This window comes from Patagioenas fasciata, chromosome Z (genome assembly GCF_037038585.1).
Source record: "Patagioenas fasciata isolate bPatFas1 chromosome Z, bPatFas1.hap1, whole genome shotgun sequence".
Classification (NCBI taxonomy): domain Eukaryota; kingdom Metazoa; phylum Chordata; class Aves; order Columbiformes; family Columbidae; genus Patagioenas; species Patagioenas fasciata.
Window position 1 is genome coordinate 72,210,075 of NC_092560.1, and position 22,139 is coordinate 72,232,213.

General features: G+C 41.7%; 1 long non-coding RNA gene across 2 annotated transcripts in view; it reads right to left on the reverse strand.

The window, feature by feature from the left end:
* Positions 1-1,346: 1,346 nt before the first annotated feature.
* Positions 1,347-22,139, reverse strand: part of LOC139826515 (uncharacterized) — a 51,820-nt gene continuing 31,027 nt past the window's right edge. The window contains exons 3-4 of one of the 2 annotated variants that reach the window (XR_011736624.1): positions 4,120-4,925; positions 1,347-3,788 (exon numbers count right to left, since the gene is read on the reverse strand). This is a non-coding gene — a long non-coding RNA (uncharacterized lncRNA). Of the gene's footprint in view, positions 4,926-22,139 lie in introns of both variants that reach the window. The other variant, XR_011736623.1, reaches the window with a different exon arrangement.

Here is a 22,139-nt window from a genome sequence, read left to right on the forward strand (position 1 = left end):
TCAAAGGAGTAAAAGCTATTCTCTGGACACAAAGCTAATGCTGATGGTCAGTGCAAAGGAGAAAGGAGCACTATCAACTTCTTAGCAGCCTTCCTTCCTGACAGCTTTGACGTGCTTCATATGGTGCTTGAGGAGTTTCTATGACAGCAGGTGATGAGGAGGGTTTTGTTGCTGCTGAGCACTCTTTCTTCAGGTCAGTATGTGATCGAGTCACCACGTGTTCCTTTGTCGCTGCTACTGTGGAGTTCTGTCCCCTATTTGATCCTGCAGCCACTCCTTCCTGAGCTGTGTCCACCTCAAGACTAGTAGCTGGTCTTCTGCTGTAACTACTCCAACACAGGTTCATGCCCTCTCTCTGCTGTCTTCCAGCTCTCCTCAGCATAGTTGGTCCCATCCACCTATTTCACACACCAAGCTTCTTCATCACAGACACCTTGTGACCATCTTTGATGAGGGTACTAGTGCCAGGGCTTCTGTGCTCCAGCAAAAGGTGCTCCTCTGCAGTCACCTGTATATTGTCTGTAGGCTGCTTGACTAATCTTCTCCCTTGTCAGGTCTTATTATTTTCTCCCATAAGACATTTCCTCTCTCAAAGGTTGTTTCTACCTCTTCTCAGCTCAGCAAATTGTGCTCAGATGAGCAGCAACTGAGCCTTAAACCCACTAATAGGCCCATCTTATTCCCTGTCATATGTTTTTTTCTATGTCATAGTATTGCTGTGATTCAAGTTTGATAATGCTTGCCTTTTATAACTGAGGCTATAGGACTTGCGTTCGTTATAGCAGTATCCTACTGTAAGCTTTCATGCTAGGTGTGAGTGATCCTCCTATACATCACAAATAATCTGACTTTAGAAAGTGGAGTGCTTCCATGTGGACGGATATGGGGTCGTAAGGACACATGAAGGCATGATTTGCAGGCTGGCAGTGCTAGCCCTCTGTCTGTTTCATGGTTTCCTGCCTGGTGAATTTGTACTTACACTTCACAGCTGGTGTTGTGTACCAGCAGGTCAGGCTCTGGATGGACTGGTCTGTGTGAACACTGCAGACACGTTCCCAGCTTCATGGCACTCACACGGCTGCTTAAAAGTAATGTTTTAGGCAAGGGCATAGTTATTATATACTTAAAGTCAGTTTTCAGCCTACAGCCATGTCTCTAGAGTGCCATTTTCTTGAGGTGATTAATAAATACTATGATCAACTTTGCTTGCTGCTGTAATAAGCTCAAATTTGTGAATAGGTAGGCTTCCCTTCGCTGATAGGTGATAAAAGAAGGTGCAATCACCTGAATCTTACGATGACCTTTGGCCAGTTCTTAAATGTTTTCTGCTATTGCCATCCAATGTAACTATACCTGTATTTTGAATAATGCTTCCATGATGCTTGAGATGCTCTTAATTAGATAGCAGTGGACATACATTTGAAAGATAATAATTAATGAGCTGCAAATAATCATTTACTCTGCACAAATGTGAACACTGACAACATCTACAAATAATATTTCAAATATGAATAGTTGTTTTAGGTGATGATCCACCCTCAGATATGTTCCTTTCTCTGCATCCGCTCACCATTTGTAAATGAATAAAAGAACAACAAACCATGAATTCATAATAACCATGGAGAAAAGGTGGTTTTCTCTCTCCCATTCCTTTTTAAGACAGAATCTGAATTTTTGCTTTGTGAGTTCACGTGTTCTCAGTCTTTATGACAAGCACGAATTACGGCTGCCTCCTTATCACCCCCTCGATTTAAACCAGACAAACGGGACTGTTTGGCGGCAGCTCCGGGGTGTTTGCGGCGGATGCGGCGGGATGGCAGCGCAGCTGTCTGTCTGACAGTCAGTCTGTCAGTCAGTCTGTCCGTCCGGCGTGTCCCCGCGGTGTCCCTGCCCCGGCTCACACCGCCGGGCCGCTGCTCCCGCTTCCCCCGCTGCCCACTAGATGACGCCTGTGATTTTACCAGCAGCTTGTCACCATGGGATAGGGAGATTTCACAGCTTCGTTCGTAATTTTCCAGATTTTCTGTGTGTGCGTGTGTGTAGAGGTGGTGCAAAGCGGCCTCGAGGTAGACTGAAAAGTTTTCTCACTGCTGTATACATGTAAGGACTGTGAGTCTGCAGAGATGTATTTTGTACTTTCACACCCTACACCACCTGGGTCGTGGAGTATCAGATTGTGAAGAGATGTGGTTAAATAACTTCACTGCTTGTTCAGGAGGGAAAAACACTTTGACACAACAAAAACAATTATGTCAACAAGTATAACCTGAGACTGAACTGAAGAAACAAAAGAATATTAAAAAACAGCAACAACATCAGCAAACAGGTAAATTGCTGGCATTCCATATTGTGGTGTAAGCCTTGTAGATATGTGCAGGAATAAACTTAATGGAGGATGGAGTCACCAGTCAGCAAAGTCCTCCAGCCTTTATATATACCTCAGGAGGGCATGCATTACGGCTACGTCAATGGCCTAGTTACAAATACCAAAGGGCAATCCATGTCACCTGCCTGCCTTTGCTGGGTTGGCATATCTGAGTCTATAAAAACAAGATGCGAATTTATTTAAAAAATACAGTGTAGTTAAGACTAATGGTAAATAAAGATCATAAAACTACAATTGACTAGCTAGTTACAGCTAGTTCATTTATTTAAATATCTTGATTGGTTTATAGCAGACAAATACAATTTCTTGCTCTGGGAGCAGGCGCTCCTGTTCCATTTTGTTATTTGTATTCTGAAAGTGACATTGGAAGTGTAGGTGAGGAAAATTAAAGCTGTCATACAGCAGCATGTTTCTTTGCCTGGGCAATACAGCCTTCAGTTTGTCAAGGCTAAAGGTTAAACCCTGTCACTTGAATGTTGAAGTGTGTGCTGGCTGTGGTAGGAGTCTGCAGTGAGAAACAGCACAAATGACATGCGGCTGTTCGCTCTGATGGACCTATGCCAGCTCCTGGAGTACTTCAAGAAGAAGAGGTAGAGAGGAAAGGTGGGTTTGAGTCAGGAGGAATTAAGTAATCATGATGCTAAATATAGTAAACACGCATGTATATCATCATTTCCAAGATGTCTTCTGAAAGATATTTCTTTCTGATATATTAGGAGGAACTGAAGCTTCTTTCAGATTGACCTTCCCTGGCTTTTGTTTTTAAATCCTGGGACTGTTGAGACTGTCAAGTCTTTCCTGGAACCTTTGCTGACAATCATCCTGGGACCTTCCGACATGTCAGTTCGGACCACTGTTGACCATTAATTGAAGGAGTAATTGTGCTGTATTATTATCTAGGATGTCTTTTCCTCTTGATATGTATGAATCATACTGAAAATGCCTCGAGAGTTTTAAATAGCCCCAATTAACCCAGGTTCACCCTCTTTGCTATCAATTATTGATACTAATCAGTGCTTCTACTGGTGTTTATAGCCCCTTCCATACTGTGCAAAACTCTTCCTTAATGTGAAAGCAGTAACAAGCAAGGAAATCGCCCTCCTTGTGCACTAGGAAGAAGCAAGAACGGGCACACGTCCAGCATTTTTTCCCTTTCACAAAAGCATCTGAGCAGCTTAGGTCAATGCATGGCTTTATACCTTCTGAGAACCATAACACTAGCATAATAACATTGCATTCACAGCATAGACAGGTCCCAACATGTGACTCCTCAGATTCGTCTGAAAAAATTCCCTTCCATGCAGCGGTACCTGTCTTTCTCTGCAGAAAAGCCTCAGTGAATCCAAGAATTCATGAAGGGAAGGAGATGTCTAGAGCATGGCCTGAATTGCTTCTCTTTCGCCTTAGTTGGGGAGAAAATGAACAGAAATGAATCTGAGATATTAACATCTGGCCCTGTGCACACTGTCCTGGGACATGATATGAGAAAAGTAACATTCCGGTCTGCAGTTTTTAAAAACATACAGGCTAGTATGTTGCCTGACACAGCACACTTTGTTTGGTTAAACAAGATCTATAAGCAAGCTTGTTAGACATGATTTTCCCCACAATAATAATTATTTTTAATCTTCTCCTGCAATAGCATTTGAGTAACTTCTGCCTCTGGCTAAACAGACAAGTTGAATTTCTTGGTCTCAAGGTAGCATCTAAAATACAGCTGGGCAATAACAAACCTGTTTTAAAAGCTTGAATTCAGTCACACAAAGCAGGAAGCAAGTTGTATAGTCTTCCTTTTTCTTCTAGTTCAGCACCAGAGCACCTCATGGCTGTGTGCAGCCTATGGGTGATGTGCAAAAGTACTCCTCTTGCTGTGCTAGGCATGAGAGTTTTGTGTGCTAGGTTGGGTCTGTGGTAGAACAAGAGCTGAATAAAACCCTGCTTTGGGTTGGTTGTTTGTCTTCTCATCGCCAAGCATGAGCAAGCCCGGGCATGAAAAGTCTGGTAAAGTTGCTGCATATAGACCACACATTGTGTATAAACCCAGACAGTTCTTTGTAGGGCTGTGCTGGGACCCCGGAGTTGTTTTACTGCAGAAAATGGTGTTTTGTTGAATAGAACTTCTCTGAGAAAGTAATCACATTCAAGCTGAAAGGACAATGAGTTCTCATTGTCAAATTTGTGACAAGTTGTTATGGAAAAGATTTCTGCTGTGGAGTGGCATGAAAATGACTTATTCCTTGTCCTTCTCCTTTCTGGGGCAGTCACACCTTTCCTGATGTGCTTGGTGGTTTAGGTTTCATTAAGAAACATTCTATTCCTCTTCAGTAGGTCTGTTCATAGCACATAAAGCTGGTAAAACCCAAATGCATAATACTGACTCGTGCGTTTCAGAGGCCATCCTGGAAACACTGATTTGGAAGCCTTGTACCTCAATGTTCATCACCCAGTCTTTCAGATTATGGCCGCGAAACCTCTCCCACGATGAATTTGTTCCTCACTTTCCAGTTTCATCAAATTCATGTCCGTTTTCTCATTGAACCTAGAAAGAAGAGGAGCCAGAATACATTCATCAACTCTAATTCATACTGAAGAAGTTCTTCTAAGGTTGGAAATCAGTAGAAACATATGTATAAAATGTGTTATTCAGCACAGTTAAGAAACAAAGCAGAAGGTAAATAAGAGGGGATGAAGTGTTACTTGCATATCTGCTGCCTTCAATGCCATTCAATCATAAAGCATTTAAAGAGGCTTTAAAAAATTAGTTTGGTCAGACATGTAAGACGTGTCCCACACAATACTTCGAAACAAGTGTTATTTGTAAAAGAGGTTTAAAAGCTACCCTCAAATGCACAGTACCTTGGATGAGGCAGATCCTTCCCACCTCTGGTGTTGCAAATAAAGTCTCTGTCCCTTTTTTGCACATTATCAAGCCACAAGACCCTACCTGTGCTTCACAAAGAGAAACTTTCCTAGTGTTTACACAGGTGGGCTAGGCAAGGGGGTGTGAAAGTGGTTGGCAGCTGTGCAAAAAGCTGATGTGAAACTTCGAGAACAAGTACATTTTCAGGGCTGAACTATTTAAATTATATATATATATATTTTTTTTTTTTTAAAGTGCAGTGAATTGCTTTCAAAAGATAAATATAACACTAACACAACCAGTCGGAGACTGCAATCTGGTATTCATTCCCTGAACACAACTCAGGGTGGCTCTTTAAACGTTCCCACCGTACCTGCAGCCACCGTACCTCCTCTCTGGCCTGCAAGGATTACCTGGGCAGGGTGAAAGCTTATCTCAGTTCCTCTGCTCTTGCAGGCCTTGGTCTTTCTGCTGGGGCTGCTGCTTATGTGACAGTCTGAACAGCTGGCGTGTAATGGGCATGTTCTGGAGGAGTCAACCTGGGGACTTAGACATGGAGGGGCTGCATTCCATGCAGGCATTCTTGGAATTGTGGTGTTAGGAACTGAGTTTTGGGGGGATGTCTCTGCAAATAGAAGGGAGAACAGCAACATGGGGCAGAGAGGGAAGTATGGCACCTTGTGGACACCTCAAATCTCCCAGGCTGTAGGGCTGGTGTGGGCATGGTGAACAGCAGCAGAGGCACTGTCACTATGTCCCAGGTACAGCAGAGGTGGACTCAAGCTGCGTGCAAAGCTTGGCACAAGGGGTGTGCTCAGTGAGCCCTCCTATCCTCTAAGGTCAGAGGTGAACACAAGAAGGGTTAATAATCACTGTCACCTCTGCTTAGGGCATTCTTGAGCTTTTGAGCCCTACCCCATTCACATATAAAATATAAGATAGAGAAGAAGGCAGGTGGAGGAAAGATTGGCCAAAGAGAAAGGGGTTGTAATGGAAATATGCTGCCCAGAGCAGAGAGGTAAATGTGTGGACCGTCCTGAATTAGTGTGTGGTCAAGGGTAGCATTCTATCCATGTGGTTGTTGAAGTGTACTTTGTTCTTTGACATAGACTCACATACTGTGAGTGTTGTCTGTGCTGGTGAGACCCAAGACTGACACTTTGTGGTTTGCATAGTAAGACCTTCTCAGAGGTAGCACATGGCATTTTTTTTAATGTATTTGGCCTCTAACAAAACACTGATCACTGCTACATGTCAACTTTGTCTAGACTGAGCTCAGATCCACCAAAAATTGCACGGACTCTGGAGGGAGACGTTTTTCCTTTTTGCCTTCATTGTGGGTTCCTGCAATTTTTGGTTCCACTGCCCAGGATCATCCTGGGAATTGAGAAGGGATCCCCACTCCCTGCTCAGCAGTGATTAATGATGCCATTTGTCACCCCCTGCTGCCCCACCATGGGTTGAATGTATTATTTCTCCACAAACTGTATACATCTCCAAGTTCCCTGGTTGAAACAAACATGGTGAGCAAAGAAGTGAGCTGGCCAAAGCCTCAGGAGCAATCCGTCTCAGGGTCATGGTTTAGGACTGAGTATTTTCTGGCTTCTGTTCTCCAGCTACAAAGATGCATTTCTCACATAATTAGTCATATATTATCACCCTTCCTTCAAGGTGGGTGTGTGGAATGGCATCAGCTAAAGTTTGTGTCCCCTCCATTGCCTTTGCTGGTCATTTTCTGTACCCGTATAAGCTCAGTGTCACAACAAGTTGCAAACATTCACCTGCATTTTCCAAGCTGTTGTGGTGCAAGACACATCCACTGGTGAGGGAGGGTGGTTAAGTATTTTTGCTTGTGATCAGCACAAAAAAAATGATTTTCTGGCTAGAGCTCTGTGAGAGAGCAACCTAATTTCTGGTCAGTCCCTCCCGTATCACCCTGCCTCTGGGAAGGGTGGGCAGGGGAGAAGGAGGTGCCCACTGCGACCTGGTGCCCGCACATGGGCCAGCAGCGAAGCTTGCAGCTGGGAACCCAGGCTGGGGTTGCCTTGGCCGTCCCCTCCGCAGCATCTGCAACATGTGCTTGTTAACCATGTTTGGACTGCTTAGTGTCAGGGCCTTTATTGTGCCAATTCTCCTACCTTTATAGGTCCTGCCACTTAAGCTAACAAAAAGTTTGTAAGGGAATAGGATATGAAACACATAAATAAAAGTATCAGGTATCCCTAAAGCATGTGTGGATTAAGCTGGTGAAAAGGTGAAATTTCTCTTCCCTGTGAGTTAATGCCTATTTTTCTTGGAAACTATACTTTGAGGGCTGCCCCCACCTTTTGCTAAAGTGATAAAAGATACATTTTCTTATCTGAATGCAATGACATTTTAAAAGGGTCCCTTTGTTGTATCTAAACCTGCATGTCAACAATTATACCTCTTATACAATTTTCTTCATATTTACTTAATATAACTCTACATTGTGTTGATATAAAACTAGACAGCATACTTTTAACTTCTCAGTACTTTTGTTGGATGAAAACCTTTACAATGCCAGACTAATCTTTCATGACTGACAGCATATTGGCTTGGCATGACAATTTAAATCCACGTTAGAATACGTTAATCCATCACCTGGCATTATGATACTTTTTTTTCACTCCTGGCTTCTAGACGCTGTAACTTTTGTTTCAAGCTGAGTGTTTTTAGAGGTCAGGTGTCTCACTTCCAACTCTTCTTTACAAAAGAGTTTTCAAACTATTTATTCCTAGATATCAGGAAGGTATTCTCAAAAGAAAGAATAAGAAATACCCTTTGAACATAACTTTTATTTTTCTAGCCTTTGTTAGGTAACTTACTCTGTTAATAATTTACTCTGTGAGTTTGAGCTGAAAAGGTTTATTCTACAGCTGCAAGAATGAAAAATTGGGTTGTTACTTTCTTCTAACAACAACAACAACAACAACAACAAAAAGGGCTACATTTTCACGAAAAAGCTCTCTGATATTAGCTGTATTTAGTACAAAAGAGAAGGAGACTTTATGATGTGGAAAGAGGAACCAAGTTAAATTTAAAATTCCTCCAAACCTTTCCTCTCCAGCCCCCAGCAGTAATCATCAACAGAAATTACATTGGGCAGCATTCTGCAAAACTGTACCTAGGAATATTGACCCTGATAGTGACACACTTTCCTCATTTGTTAGAGGACAACAAACATATAATCAGATTTGTTTTATTTATAACTCGTATAGAAAATACCACACTTACTGCTCTTCTGTGACCATTTGAATACAGGATTTGCTGACTTGATCTACCCATTGGATTAAATCTCCTCACAATACTTATTATCACCTTGTCATGAGCTGTGCTCAGAAAAGGGCAACAGGTTTAGATTGTGACTAAAACTGAACAGAAAGAGCTGCCAGAAGTGACAATGAACGTTACATGGCAGAAGCCGAAGGAAAATCCTGGGGTGTGTGTGTTGATGGCAGACTTCCTTGAAGGGCCAACTCACCTGTGTTTCTCTAAGACTACTTCTTCTGGGCCCTCATTGAGATCCTGGAGAAGGAGCAGACATAGAGAGACCCTATTATATGAGCCTGGGACAGAGTAAAGCTAGGAATTTACTTTTCCTTTTCCTTCGCTGTGAAGACTCATGGTGCTGCAGCACAACACTGGTACTAGCTTTGAACAAGCAAGATCATCGCTAAGCAGCCTTTTCCCCAGAAACTGGTGACTCATGGTCACACAGCTAGAAAAGAAGATGGGCTGAAAACACTTAAAAAGGAAAAATATCATGTAGTTATCAGCAAGGGTCAATACCGAAAAAAAAAACTTAAAAGGAGAATACAGTCCTTCCTTTCATCTACAACAGTAAAAAGGAAGAAAGGGGAAAAAACAGAGTTATTCAGAGGAGGTTATTAGGTAAATTTCCATGCTAGGAGCTGTCTAAAGAAAGAGTCAGAGTGTTATCAGGATTTGTTTTGACTAAAGACAGTATGAACTTTACTCATCAATGTAATCACAGAAAACAATTTGCGTGTGTCACTTTTGCTTGCCCATTTTCAGGGATAATGAGTTCCTGCTGGATTAGTCTGCCCTACACATTCTGCTACCACTGTTGACTGAAAACAAACCAAAGAGAAGTTTAAATCGTGCTATCTACAACCAGCCTGGAAAAGCATTACTGGAAGTGACTAATCCTGGCTTTGAGTGTCCAGTTAGCGTCTGCATGTGAACTGAACCACAGCTAGGAAAACCTGCCTGTGTCTATACCACATTTCAGGGTGGTAGTCTTTGACTCTTAAATGGCTGGCTCATACAACTGGGTAATGAACTTGGTACAGTTCAATGGCTTTAATGACTCAACAATAGACATTCTTAGTTTTGGTTTGAAATGTGTTACATATCAAGCTTACAAATAGCACAGGGAACTCAATCAGCCAAGTGAACATGAGCTGTGGTTGTCTGATGGCTGTTAGGAAAACAAATTCTAGTCAGTTGAACAGAAAATGAGGCAAAAGTTTCTGTCTTCCCATTGCTAATGTACCTGAAGAGAAGGAAGTGTTATGTATAATTAGACAGGAGGAAAAGGCCAAAAGAGGAAGAGAAAAGAGGGCATAAATGACTTATTGAGATTTTGAATGTCATAAAAGAAATCCCATGGCAGTAAAATATTCCAAAGCAGCGACATACAAGCATCACAGCTGGAGATTGGAAGGACATCTCAGATCATGGAGATCATCCACCTGAAAAGTTACAGCCATGATTTAGGACATATCAGATGTGCAGCCAGAGGTTAATTAGCTGGTGAATACCTCTCTGCACCCATACTAAGAAACCACTGTAGTCGATGTCTGTTGAACTTAACAGGGCTCACTGTTGCAAGAGTGACCTGAACCTCAGTTTGTCAGTTTTGGAGGGTGTTTAACAGGCCATTCATTATAACAGTGGATTAGCGGGGGATGAAAAATGTATCATTTCAGTTCTTCTCTCCCAGCAGCAAGCAACTGATGCCATGGCATGTTAGACATGTTTATTCAAGCAAACTCTATTCCTTTTACTTTTGCTGAATAAGTGCAAGTTCACCTTTGCAATATATAAATGTTGCCAACATACTGACAGCTCAAAAAGAAATGGGTGTTGTTGACTGCGATTGAATGGCTGTTCAACACAGTGGTGAAAGCACACAGAGCTGTGGCAAAGGTCTTACAGGTAACAGGTTTTCAGTAGCCATTCTTGAGTTCTCCTTTCCAGCTGCTGCTGTTACACAGGCAGTGACACTTACGTTAGCAACCAGCAAAGTGACCACCCACTTAAAACCTTGTTGCCCTGGGACTGTTCGAACAGTGCACCTGGGGGAGCAGTGATAATTCAGTGGGAGTCTTGACTTGCTGTGGAGTCTTTTTCATTACTCATTATGTGCCTTCTGTGCATGCTGCACAAAAGCAGGCCGGTGGCTAATCCATTGTTCAGGATGCAAACTCGAAACAACTCACTCTGTCACTCGAACTCAGTAAAGTGCAGACTGTTTCATGTGTGGTGAAGACAGCTTTTTTGCTGTTTTCCTCTTACCTTTACCTGGTTCGAGCTACGGTTGCAGTTTCAGAGGGTTATAATGCTGGTTTTGAGACAATACAACATAGCTCAGAATTTACCCCAAGAAACACCTCAGAAAGAAAATATGTTTTTGTAAACAGTGTTAATGTAGTATTACAGACTCTAAAAAATCAGCAATACCAAAAGCTCTGGTAATATATAGATGATTGTTTATAACCATGTCTATTTGTTCTTGCATTTACAGTTTGCTCCATCTTTCTCTTCTTCATCAGTGACTTTGCAAAAGACTCCAGCCACCTCGGTTCACAGTGCCCACCATCCATGTGTGGGCCACCAGAAATGTACGATTTATAATTCCTTGCCAGTGCCTGTTGACTGTGTCAAGTCCATGTGGCTCTCCTGGCAATTAGCCCTCATATACACTTGTTCTGTGTAAAGTATAGAATCACAGAATCATAAAACAGTTTGGGTTGGAAGGGACCTTTGAAGGTCATCTAGTCCAAGCCTCCTCCCCTGGTTATTTGTGTTTTGCTAGTGGAAAGTACAATAATTATCTCTATATTTTGGAAAAACTCCTCTGAGATACGTACGTTAACAGTTATTTCAGTTACATTTTGTAGCAAGGAAGGAGTAAAATAATAGGAAATATGGAGGTAGAGAATGTATTCAAGATGGCTCCTGTGATGACATTGACACCTTAATCACTTCTGCCATGATGGTGTTGATTAAGGTGTTGCTGGTGGTGAGACTGAAAGCTATGATCTTTAAGGGCTGCTGTCTAGACTGCATTGCTTTTCCTTTCATTTTAAAATGGGGTAAAAACCCACTGAAAAAAAATAATGTGTTCTGCCTGGGCTTGCTAATGAGAAGGAAAGGCCATGGCATTGAGGGAACTTTTTGTGTATGTAAAAAAAATGAACTCTCAGGTTCCTGTGGGAATGAAAAAACACTCAGAAACTGCAGACCTGTACCTGGTATCAAAAGAAGCATACTTGTGGTAAAATTTACAACCTTTAGTGGCACGAAAGGGAGGACTTGGACAACTGCACCAGAATTTTCAGGACTCACTAGAGCAGTGATCTCCCTCAATATATCCGCTGGAGCTTTCACCAGGCTTTGCCTGGGCTGTGTTTATAGGGCTGGAAGCCTCCCGGCAGAGGGTGTGCAGGATGACCAGTGCCCCACGGACGTGTGAGGAGGTCTGCTGCTGGAAGCCTGCTGTCAGGAGTTGAGGTGGGCAGTCTCAACAGTCGCTGCCCTTCTCTAGTTGTTAGACCTGAACCTCTGTTCATCCCTCAAGGGGGAAAAATAGGAGGGAAGGCAGGAGTGAATGGCAGGAGTGGAAGAAGAGTGCAAGAGACAAGTGACTGTGAGAAAAGAAGAAGGAGCAAAGAGGAGGGAAGGAAAGGAAGCCTGAGGAGCCATGCAGCTCTGACAGCAGGACATGTGATAACCTCTGCCCAGGTTTGGGACTGAGTCCTGCCAGGCATGCCCCTGGCAGGCCATCCTCTCACCATCAATATGTGGAACAGAAACTGGGCAATATCCAGCAGTGGCAGTCAGGACCTCCACTTCTTTTTAGCTGGTTTCCTGATTGTAAAGAGAAGTAAAATGGTCCTTTGAAGGAAATGTATGGCTTTCCCAGCTTGGCATCCCTTCAGCCTCCCATAGCTTCCATATAACGTCTCTGGAAGCAGATCAAGTGGCAACATAGACTATGTGAATGGAAGCCAAACCGCATCCTTAAGCAAAGTACTTGCTCCCTGAAGGGCGAAGTGCCAGAAACTTCATGGAGTCCATAGTTACAATCTCATTGCTACCAGTTGGGTCTGGATAGTGCACAGACATAATAATCGAGGGCAGCAGCATTAAATCCTGTGGTAAATAGCTATTTAAATAGGTTACCTCTTTTAAGAAATATTATTTTAATTTTGCTTCATTTTTAGTTTCTCTGTACCCTGAAATAACCCACATTTCTTTTCCTCTTTCCTTCTGTCCAAGTGCTCCATTCCTCAAGAAAAGAAGGACTTTGTCAAACTTGTCTCTGCAGGCATCTGGCTTCTACTGGGCTTTTTCCAGTTTGGCAAGAGCCTTCACAACCTTTCTGCACACTGGAGACGTGAAGAAAGTGGGTGAGGTGTTTGATATGGGAGACAGCTGCCTTGCAGGACAACTGGGACATGAGGATTCAGCGTGTTTAAGGAAGACCAGAGTGATGGAGCTGACACACTGATATTTGTGACATTGGTGTACTGAATTTCTTTCAAAACTAATGAGCTGGGTAACTGCTTCTGTTGTTACTGTTTAAATATTTAAATTATTCAAGGCTTTTTGATGTTTAGACATGGAATAGGAACAACAGAGGACAAGAAATAGCACTATCAAAAGTATTTCTCAGACTTTGATGCTGTCACAGAAAATCTCATAAATGACCTGTGGTATGTTGAACGTTTTCCAATAGTACTTGTGACTTTCAATGACTGTGAAGTGTATTTCATGGGCTTCAAAATGAAAATTGCTGAAAAGGAAATTATTTGACTTGGAAGAGAAAGAAAGTCTTAGTTCTACAGGAGGTCTCAATAAACTGAAGTGAAGCAATACGAAGAGAAGATGGTACAACTGTTTGTATGGCTGAATGTACATTATTTTTCTCAGAAGTATTGGCTTATTTCAGTCTGGAATAGCTTTACTTTTTAGACGTTGGTGTAATAACTGTACAGTTATACCTTCACTATGAATCTCTTTCCCTAAGTGCCTGAAAAAGAAATAAGTATTGAATATTTTACTATTCAATATTAATGTTTAATGTTTTTCTTTCAGAAGCCACATTCAGATAAATAAGCAACTTGTTACATGGGAGAAAAGAAAACAGTTGAAGTCCATATTGAGAAAGAGTTTTCTGCTGACAATCGATTAAGTAATTCCATCAGAAACAGTCTTGGTCTTGGCTCTAGACATCACACCATAAAAGCCAGTCAGTTTCTTGAGGTTTTTTTTTTTTTTTCCCCTTTAGACTTGCGCTAGAAGCTGAACCTCATCAATATATGATTTTACAACATTAGCCTATGTGTTTGGTGTCCTGAAACATAACAGAAGAGAGTGCTCTTGATGGAAGAACAGGGAATGGGGGGCAAAGGCAATGGATGGCTTCCAGCTGATTTGCTGAAGCAGAAATGCAGACAAGAAAAGACCCATCTTACTGCACATGGCAAAACCACGTGTTTATGCTCCTGCCCAATCAACTGGTGATTATGTCTTCTTTCCTTACCCATTTAGGTCAAAATGTACTTGGCATATCACTGAGAGAGTGTATGCAAGTATATTCTACTTGATAGTATGTGTTTTGCGCTTGTTTAGTTTGCTTTTCAGAATATTTGTATAAGAAAGAAGAATGTTGACTGTTCTGGAAAGACACTTTTGACTGCCCAGCATAGTACGTACTAACGAAAAACTGTCCTAATGTTCACAATAAGCTGCTTTCTGGAGTGTCCCTCTCAATGCCGACTTTTCTTGCTTGTGTAAATACCCTTCACTCATTTAAAGGGACAACAGTTTATCCCATTCAATCTCACTTCAAAACCTGGCCTTTGAAACTGCTCCTCTGCAATTACTGTTAGTGGGCAGCCAGATTACTAAGTGGTGCTCTTTTTTTTTTTTTTCCCTGCAAGGTCTGTATTGCAGTATCACTATTTTGGTTGTGAAAAACTGGCAGTATGTGATCTGAACAGAAGTTTAAGAAGTTACCATCGATCAGGTGAGGCACTGCAATATCCGTGGGCATGTTCCTAGTTTGCCTCAGTTGCAATCTAATTTGACATAACCTACACTCCCTTCATTATTTCTTACTCGTGGTGTGATGTTCCACCACAGGCAATATCCTCCTGAGATCCTTTAACTTCTTCGACACCATCTAACAATATGTCAAGGTAAATCAGAAAACAGGCACTTCCATATCTCATTGATTTCTCCCCTTTCCCATTTGGGCATACACAGTTACAGTTTCAAGCTCTAATTAGCAAGGTGTGCTTGTAAAACAGGCAGGCACAGCCATGTATTACATGTACCAGATAGATAAGTACATGACACGAATTATGTAATGCTACATATTGTTTCTTTTTATTGTAGCTGGGCAAACACTGTGAAAAAATCCCTTCTACAATAGTGTACTTAACTGCTAAGTCATTTGGCTTCAGCCATGTCAAACTTGTTTTTTGCTATGTGAATTTTTCTTTCACTGGGATGTTCTGTTCATCAATTTTTTTAGCACTTGTGTAGCTGTAGTGAAAGCTGTATGTGTAAATATTTGCTGAAACTGAGTTTTCAATATGCAGAAGTACTTACATGAGTTGTAGGTACTGGATCATTCAACTCATAAGTGTCAGACCCTCAGGAGTGTCTGTCTGGCACTCTGTGTGGCTCAAGAGAAGGCAACATTTGCAAAAGCAGCTCAGAGTTAATATTTCAGCTCCTTAGTACTACTGAATGCCGATATAATTCTGAAGACAAAAAGGATCATCAGGACTACTAGACCCTCAAGTCACCTTGTATCAGAAATTCTTTCTGCTCTTTCATGTTGCAGTCAAACCAGAAGGATAGAAAAAGGCACGAGAGAACTCCCTGAACTTACGGCAACTCCTGTCAGTATCCAGCTACGCCACTTGGAAATGTTTATTTTGCTATATGAGCTTTTGTCTCTGGAAGCTTGTCAAGTGACAAAGCAGGATCCTTGTTTTCCAGGATAAATAATTTTGGGGTGATAAAATTAAATACCATCACTCAGTTCCCTTCCAGAAAATTAATATTATGAACAGTTTTTCCAAGACAGGGTTTTGATGGGAAGGTACTACGCCCTTGAGTTTAAAAAAATTACAGATCTAGAAGTCTGGAGTTATCATTAAAAAGTGTGTAAAAATGACAGTCCTTCAAAACTATTCAAGTAAAACATAATGCAAGCATATTTACATTTGTTTGAAAAATGCTGTGCTCTTTTTTTACTTTGAAACCACAGCCTATTCCTCTTTCATGACCATTTTTTGTTATGATAAAGATGCCATATTGCTTCTTGTGCAAAAGTTACTAATACTGTAAATAACATTTAGGGTATTGGCTTGGACTTGCTCTGCCATAACTGATTTACTGCCTTGGGTGAGAAACCACATGGAACAGTGTCTGACCATAATTATAACCAATTGCACCTGTACCCCTCAAAGCAAATGCTACTAAAACCTCAACTCAGCATAATTCTGCTCTCAGTTGTGCTTGAAAAGAATAAATCACTGAACAGCTCCATGGAAAGAATGTGATTTTTTAGAGGAAATAAACATTTTTCATACACTGCTCCACAGCTCAGACAAATATGGGAGCCAAGAAACTAAAGACCCCTTGTGAGGTTGTAGGCTTGAGCTATACTGTTTGATTTGTCTTGCTGTGGTCACATCTCGGTTGCCCAGAGGAGCCTTTGGAAGTGTAACAGGACCCACCATTATTGTGTAAAATCTATCATGTTGAAACAGAAAAGATGTATTAAAATGTAATTTTTCCTCTACTTTTTATTTTTTCAAGAAAAAAGAAAAGAAATGGTTTGAATCACAAGGCAACTCATTTTGTTTTCTAGTCTAAATCTGTATCTTCATACGCCTTTTGGGGCTCTGTGACAGGATAATAGCTGTAGCTAAATTTTTTAGGGTAAGTTTGCTAGATTCAAAATGAAGCTTATTTTTACTTGCAAAGAATTGCAAAGTTTACTTTTTAAGTTCATTTGAGAGCAAATAAGAATAGATTACAGTTAAGCAGTGTTTGCTAAGCTGTATTTTAATTTTTTTTTTCAAGTATTTGCTGGGGAGAATGTCTTTCCAATGAAATGGAAATCTTCCTGAAAATACTTATTAACTTGGAGGAACTAAACATCAGCCCCTTCCAAACCCATTTTTTCCTTGTTTCATCTTTTTGAGAGAGATGAATGTAACAACAAAAAGAGGTAGATGTCTTTTTTTGTTTGTTTGTGTTGTTTTTTTTTTTTTTAAGTGGGTAAAAAGATAATTTTCTGAACAGCTGTGTTTCTTAAAGATCTACCATAATAAATCAGCATTTGTCAGTAACAAAAGCAAAGAATATATCACATATCAAGCATATTCCAGTTTCAAGCTGCCAAAGGATTATTGTAAACAACAGCAAGGAAAAATATATGTCAAAATGTATTAAAATACCTGACAGCCTTTCTTAAGTGAAAAGTAAACCCTACCCTGTTTCTGCGGATTGCGTTTCACTCTCTGCCAAGGCAAACTCATGAAAGTGCAGTTTGTCTGCTCTGTTTACACCTTCAGGTAGTGAGTGCACCCAGGCTCCTCAGACCAGGGGGAGCGCTTGGGATGTTTTGATGGAAATTCACGTAGAAGCAAAGAACTGGGGATGGAATTGGCCGGCCCGGACTTGCCCAAGCTTGGTCCAACCTATGTGCAGCACTGTGCTCAGCTGGGATCAGGAAGGCTGCGCTCCAGCACCCTATGTTTTACTCACTTAACCTCTCCAGACAACTGCACTGTATTTTGCCTGCCCCCACATATCACAACCCATCTCTGCCTTGTGCAGTGCTTTACCTGCATTTTGCTCCCAAGGATTGTCTATATGTCAGTAAAGCTGCCTAGGAATGTCGTTCCAGTTTTTCAGCTAGGTATTGCCATATGGTTCAGTTTTCACCCAGAAAAGATTAAGATACTTTTGAGTTTTTCTGATCTTTCAGAAGTAGTTCTGTATTTCCTCTGGCACATTAAGTGCGCAGGTCTATCACAGGGATTTTATGCTGGCTGCACATAATAGAAGATAGATATAAACCAGGGGCTCAGCTTTTCTGGTGGAAAATATGGTGAAGAACCCTGCCTAAATGATGTAGTTGTTCTTAGGTAGATGCACAAAAGGGGACTAATTCAGTTTTTCACTCTTTTTAGTCTTTTTTACTCTTTTCTAGATGAAATTTAACACCTGTTAACAGAAAAAAAAATTCATTTTTAGTCTGAAATATCTCTTAGTCTATTCTAATCTGCTGACTTTTTGTTCTGGAAAGTTTGGAAAGGAAACAAATGACAAAACATTCTTCCTGCTGCTCAGTTTTGAATGTGAGTGGCCTGCATGGCTGTTAAAAGCCTGGGCAGTGGTTGACAGGAATAATGATGTGTATGTTTTGTTGTTCTGGCTGCATGAGCCATGACGTTGTTCCATGAGACCACTCCAGAGAAGAAGTTTGGTTTTGTTTCCTGTAGTACTTTCAAGACTGTGCCTACAATTGACTGTTTCTAATGAGAGGTCCCAGAAGTTGTTTTGCTGGAGTGTTTACAGAGTGTAGAAAGGAAAGTGGCAAACGTTAATACAGTTTTTGGTCTGAGTGACAACTTGCATGCAGCTAGTAGGCTGGCTTTCCTTTCACAGGTAGTTCCTCAAAGTGTATAAGACTTAATGCTCAAAGACTTGCTCTCCTGTGACAAAACATCATGTTGCGAATGGCTGTAGGAAAACCATTCAGTGGCCTAGCATTGTGCTTTCCTTCCACAAGTAATCCCAGTCATCCTTGTAAGGAAGCCATTGCAGAGCCCACTCAGCAGTGACCTGCTGCATAGCCCAGGAGAGCAACCTCCGAGATCTTTTCCCATAAACTCTAGCTGAACCTAGTAAAATATTGGCCACTCTGCATGCTGCAGTAGATGAATGTGACCTCCATTTATCTTTCATATTAAAAATATTTTTTGTGATTTAAGGCATTCATTGCTTCCTTTTGCTGTCAAGGAAATGAAGGAAATACATTTCAGTAGCACTTTACAGAATGTACTTATCTTCAGTCATTGCTGTAAATATGCGGTGATCATATTGTTGCTGCACAAAATAAATCAGAATGTTTTGCCGGTTAGCTCACTCAAGTCTCAACTGAAGTTATGACTCGTGTCAGTCCTTCTGTTGTTAATAAACTTCTTAGCTACATCACATTTTTAATGCGTTTGACTATTTCACAGTTATAGCTAATAAAAAAGCATTGGAATAAAATCAAGGTCTGCCAGGTATCATTTTCATGTTTTATTTAGAACAGCATGGATCCTATAAATAATAATAGTGGTATTTGTCAAGTGCCTCACCCCTGCAGTGCTTGAAGTCCTGAAGGGAGGAATGAATGTGGTATTAGAGGTGACTGTCATCGGCGTATAATGACAAACAAACAAATGAAACACGATCATATAGAACCTAGGGAGAACGAAAAGAAAAATAATAAAGAAAGATCACAGAACCAGCATGTGGGAAATAGCTTAAAGTCAGTTACAGCTCAAAGGAGGTCTTCAGAGGTGGAAAGGCTTGAAAAGAGACGAAAGGTGAAACAAAGAGTCTGCTGCAGCAGAAACAGGGCAAGCTGCAGGTTTCAGGTGCTGCAAAAGTATGCATACACACATACACTCACTCACATGCTCCAGGGTGTGAGTCCAGACCTTTGGTGCCCCTAATTTGCTGAGATGATGTCAAGAAACAAGCCATTACAATATCAGGGTCTCATTAGACCTACTTAGCAAATGTATTGGCATTAGAGGTATCTGTGGATTACTTTCAAAACTAAGGCTGATGTCAAAGGTGAACGCTAATATCTCTGGCTTGCTGGCCCTGAAGTTGCTTGACTACTGTTGAAGAGTAACCCTTTAATTACCCTATAGTGCAGCACGCCTGACTTGCTGGTGTTGCCTGCAGTCTTGGGTTTTGGGAAGGTTTCTGGCTTCAGGCCTCTGACTGGCAGGCAGGATGCCAATGCACAGCCTTGCTGAGGCTCCTGGCCCAGCAGTCATGCCATGCTCGGCTCACACAAAAATGCATGGGATCTCCTTAAGAGGCTGCTGGCTCAGCTTGTGCTAAACAGATCAAAGTAGGAGGAAGAGACTGGGAGCTCTGGTGCTTCTGTGCAGTCCTGAGAGTTGTCATGTGAGTGAATGGTGCTGTAATGTATGTGAGAAGAGATGAATATTAGAGATGCTGCTGTACTTCAGGCTTATTTAAGCGTGCCCATATGAGCGGGGAGAGCGGGGAGGAGAAACGTGGAGAGGAAGTATCCCGTTACCTCTTCCACTCATCCAACTCCCTCTCCTCTTGCTTGTGAGCACCAGTTCTCCGCTAAGGGCTTTACCATGTCAGCTTTGCCAATGTGACCACATGTAGCAGTCTGCGTCAGGTCTAACTTTGTGCTGGTCTTTATTTTTTGTTTTCTCCTCCTTCTGTTCACTTTTTTTTTCTCTTTCTCCCTCTCTTGATTCTGTTATCATCCCTTTCCCTTCTGAAAACACCACTTCCTCCCCTACTCTTCCAGCTCCAGCACAGCTTTCCTTCAGCACCTTGACTCCTCGGATTCTTTTTTCAGCCCTCACTTTCATTTTTCAGCCACCAGGAAATTTTACACAGCCAAAGCCTTGTTCCTTCCCCAGCCGAAATGGGTCTGGGTGCTGAGATGCAGCATCCCCCTTGCACTGCTGCTCACTCCCACCATCCCCACAGGGTGCAGGTGGCACCTCTGTCTCCCCTTGTACCACAAGCAATAGTAGCCATGTCACGGAGATCCAAAACTGCAGGTCCTGTCCTGTTCTGTTTCCTTGGCTCCTCTGCCATGGGGAGCACCACTGTGCAGAAGCACAGAGTACACAGTGCCAGCGACCGCCGTGGAGAGAGAGAAAAAACACCTGGGAGGAAGCTGCTCCCTTACCACATTTCTGCAGTGAAACCTTGAACCAGAACATACGTGGTGAACTGACTAATTTGAATGTGACTGGTTTAAGTGGGTTTAGATTTCAACTAAAAATATTCACTCAGTCCTTGCCACAATCCTTCATATTGTGTCCATAGAGTTTATGGAAACACAAAGTTAATTGCTTGGGTGTTTCCAGAACTTCTCTGGTATTTAACTTAAGATAACACATGAGGAAGTGTGTTTGCAGTTGAACGTAAGTTCTTTTTTACATCCTCAGTTTATAGTACACAAATGTTATTTTTATAAAAAATTCTTCCTGGTCACTATAGTTAACTGGAGATCTCATTCAGACCGGATACAGAGGCTGTCTCCTCTCCGCAGAAGTCACACCCCTAGCTGGCACACTGCTAGGACAGCACTGCTAGTTGCAGTATAGCTGTACTAAGGGAAAACAGAAGACTGTACTGTGCACAGCTTTTGGTCTGACACCACCAGCAGTAACACATAGCTGCACATGAAAGAAAAACATGGTCGTAAGTGATCAAAACAGAGAGACTCAACTGGTAGTGAATATCAGAAAAAGAATGCTCTTTAATTTAAATATAATGAGTCTATGAAAGTGACATCCCTGATTCATCTCTCTGAACTAATGAAGTCAGTGGTGCTAAGGCCAGGGTACGCTTTTGGCTGTTTTGAGAAGGCACAATATCAATGATGAAAGTGGATAGTCTGAAGTGCAGTGACAGTGCCACTAACTTCTATAGTAAAAAGAGCCCTAAACAACCCCCAAAGTTGGAAATAGCAAAAAAAGAGAAGTTGTATCTCTAGCTGAGCTAGGAAAAAAAAAAAAAGAATAAGAAAAAAAAGAAAAATACATCAATATCAAATTGATCAAATGGGATGAGCCTAGTTCAGTCCAACTATTTGCTGAAATGTGGTCTGAGACACTCCGGCTGCAAGGCTGTCTAGAAGAAGTGAAAAGGACCACCTTACAGGTGGAGTGCCTCTGAAAGGTAAATTAAGAATTTCTACTATGACCTAAAAATTGCTTCTCTATTCTTTTGCACAAGCATCACCTAAGATATCAGGCCATATACATTAACTGTGCCTTTATTTCTGCCTCTTGTCAACAAGGATCAGGCTTTTTCAATCTACAGGTTGCCCAGAGAGATGATGAAATCTCTGTCACTGGAGATACAGAAGTTAAGTGAGCAGGGCTGAGCAACCTGGCTTCACTTCAAAATTGGCCCTGCTTTGTGCAGAGTATTAGACCACAAGCACCCAGTGGTCCCAGACAACCTAAATTGTCCCACATCTCTGTATGTTTGCCCTACCTGCTTTCTCCTGTAGAGTTTCAATAACTAAAAAAACCCCTCTACCTTAAAAATAGTGACCAAGAAATAGCCAGAAGTTAATTTCTCTCGTTGTTCGACAACATATCCCAGATCAACACCTCCAGGCGCTATAGAAAGGTGCACTGAGATGCATGAGGTTCATACCTTCTGGATGGTTGTGATGGGAGGAGGATGTACCACTGTCACATCCTTCCTCTTTCCCAGAGCAGGACATAAGCTTCTGGGTGAGTTTTTTAGTTTTCTACAAAGAAGTGGGATAAAAGGAGGGTAGCACTCCAGTTTACTAGT